Genomic DNA, 3,196 nt, shown 5'->3' with positions numbered 1-3,196 from the left:
GGTCGCCGACCTTTTGCCTGAAGGCACCCCAACACCACAAAAGCTTTTTCAAAAATTACTGTGGGGCTGTCACGCCTCATTGTTGCCCGTCAGCCTACGCATTGTTTAACGAGGCACCTGTCGTTTCGGGTAAGCATTGTCATTGGAACGGGGAGCGGCCAAAGCACAACCAGCGGGAAAGGAGGAACGCTACCGTACTGCCTTACCGTATTTGCGTACCGTATTTCCGTAACTTGCTAAAACTCTCAAGTAACTCGCTCGTTCTTCGTATTTTCAGAGGTTGTTAAGGGGCCCTTTGATGAGTACATAGAATTCTTATCGTCGAGGTCTTCCATCGAATTCTTCTGGTCCGCTTCTTCCGTTTCGGACACGTAAATCATATTGCACTATTCATGTCTGCGTACGTGAACCCGAACAGGAGAAAGAGGACGTGACGCCACACGACGATTTAGATGCACAGCAGAAGGAGGGCACCCGATAAAAGAAACTCCATTTGCCTTTGCTGAGAGGTAGTAGTACAGAAAGCTTTTGACCATATGGTTTCAGGGCAAGTGGGCGGGGTCCTTGGTGCAGTGCTCCACTGGCCTTTGCGGCTCACTGAGATGTATTCGTCCCTCTCCTCAACCGATACCCTACCTTCACTTACGCAACCGGCCAGTATTGTAAATAAAGGTTTTAAAAATGGTTTTATAAATGCTTTAAGAGGTCGGGAGGAGCGGGGGAGAAGGATAAGAGAGCGTGCGCAAACTTATAGCGACATCTATACCACTTGAGCCACATAAGCATCCCCATTTTAAAGAATCCTATAAGACAGGTGCGATGACTGACGTCTCCGTTCTCTGAGGGGAGTTACGTAGTAAAACGCCGAGCGACAGCTGAATATCGCCTGTGCAACAAATACACGAATATAATGCTAACTGGTACAGTCTCTTACAAAGCAAACCGAGCCTGTACGCTGAATTTCCCAAATTTGTATTTAAACGCACTTGCTTGCTCGTTATCTGACCAATAAAAAAGTTGACAGTCCCTTCAGCTAACACTGAGAGCTGCGCATGCGAAAGCGTAGGCTCTGACAAGACACTCATTAAGTTTTACATTCTCAGGCTACGGCCTTTTCGCCAGTAAAGTGTGGCCCATGCCCGCATACCATTGTCTATAATATGTGAAGAAGAAACGAGATGAAATAACGCCGGCCAAATGAAAGGATTTTTAAACATTAAAAAGACGTTTCGGCGACAGTACGGTAGCCTTGATCACAGTAAAGTGGCCCAGCGAAGCGGGCTTATGTCCGTTTTAGAACGCTGCCGAGACACCTGGCGTAAGCTGGAGGCAGATTTCCATCATTTGTGTTGAGAGTTTTTTTCGTAGTCTGAATAAGAATATAATATGCGGGTTTACGCACAGATGATTTGGGTTTGTATCAACCCAAGAATGGCGAGAAGAGACTTCTTGAAATTTTGACGTGAACCACACTGAGAGAAATCCACCTTTTGCATTTTCCTGCGCCGCCCTCTGCCGTTTTGGTAAGGTTTTGGTAGGGGCCGGAATGACCTGTATTCCCAGAATAAAAGCCTCCGAGATGAACAGATGTCTGGCGACTTTTCCGCTAGGGGAAGGGCGCATCCGCCGTGGCATCCGTGAAAAAAAAAAAAAAAAAAAAAGAAAACGCCAAGCCTGCGTGGTAAGCGCAGCACAGTCATAGCGAAAACTGGAAAAGCGGCATTTCTAGAGCCCGTTATAAACTCTCTTGAGGCTACTAATACAAGTACAATAACAAGGTACCCACTACGCCATAAATCATAATTTTTGTGAAGTTGGGAAGCAACCACTACGCCATTATTCGTCATTCTGCGGAGAAGTGAGGTACCAGCTACATATCGTTAAGGTATTATGTGCACTTTATTGATGATATGGCTGATGACGACGAAAATTGTGGCAGAGCCCTTTGTAATGGGTTGGAAACTTTAAATTACCCACCAGTTACGTAATTCGTCACTATGCCATTTTTCGTCATTCTGCGGAGAACCGTGGTACCCGCTAAACACCTGTAAGGCATTATGTGCACTTTGTTGATGCTGTGGCTGATGGCGATGAAGAATTGTGGCAGAGTTCTTTGTAATGGGTTGGAAGCATTAAACAATGCACTCGTTGGGCAATTCGCATTGTGTGACGCTTGGTTACAGAATTCGCGTTGTGTGAACGACCGCCTGGTTGTTATTTTACTCTTCTACCACGCTATATTAACGCGATAGCGTTAAAGAGCTCGTTTCGCAGAAAGTTCGGTGTCGGCGTCAGCGTCGTTGGTTGTGAGCGAAAAATCATCTTGTCCGTGACCGAAAAATCGAGAAAGATGGAAATAAAATAAATACGTGAGAATCGAAGTCGGGTCGTCTGCGTCGCAAGCAGGTGTTCTACCACAGAGCCACTCTATTGCTTGGAACTGCACTGAAAATAACTTTCATGCTTCACAAACATACGCGTCCTCTTTACAGGGGTCACAGTACGAGATGTAATATCGCAGTAAAACGGGGTACAAGAGTACATTGCAATCGGGCGTCACACCATTTGAATTGCAAATGACGAGTAGGTGGTTTAAAGCCGGCCACCCATTACAGAAGGCACACACATTACTGCGTAGTGTGTGTATCGCAACTTCGACAAAGTATCGCGCGCGTAATTGCTGCTGGTTTAAAGCATGCCACCCATTGCAAAATGGATACACAGTAGCGGGGGCATTTTCTTACACGTACTGGGTACACTGTTGTCATAAAAGTGCTGTTGAAGGGGGCGGAAACCTTTACCTCTACTATAGGCATGTCGTATGTGTGCGTGTGCGTGCGTGGCTGGCTCGGCGACTAAACATATATATAATGACAAGCGAAACAGAGCGCGATGAGGATGGGACCGGATATCGCTATCGCGTTCAACTCTTAAAGAAGAACCTTAAGCGTCCCCCAATTTTACATATGTTAATGTGGGCTCTTACCGAGATGCAGCCTCTATAGGGGCTTTTTGCAAAGCAGGTTCAGGTACCGCTATGGCTATGAGGTAAAATACTGAGATCCCACGCCGAGGGCTCAGGTTCGAACCCCGTTCCATCCTGGAAATTTTTAAAGACGATAGTCTTTCTTGGCGAACTTAAACGCAGAAATGTTGGTCTGTCTGTCTTTCTGTTTGTCTGTCTGTCACCCGATTC

This window comes from Rhipicephalus sanguineus, chromosome 11 (assembly GCF_013339695.2).
Source record: "Rhipicephalus sanguineus isolate Rsan-2018 chromosome 11, BIME_Rsan_1.4, whole genome shotgun sequence".
Classification (NCBI taxonomy): Eukaryota; Metazoa; Arthropoda; class Arachnida; order Ixodida; family Ixodidae; genus Rhipicephalus; species Rhipicephalus sanguineus.
This window is presented reverse-complemented; position numbering follows the sequence as displayed.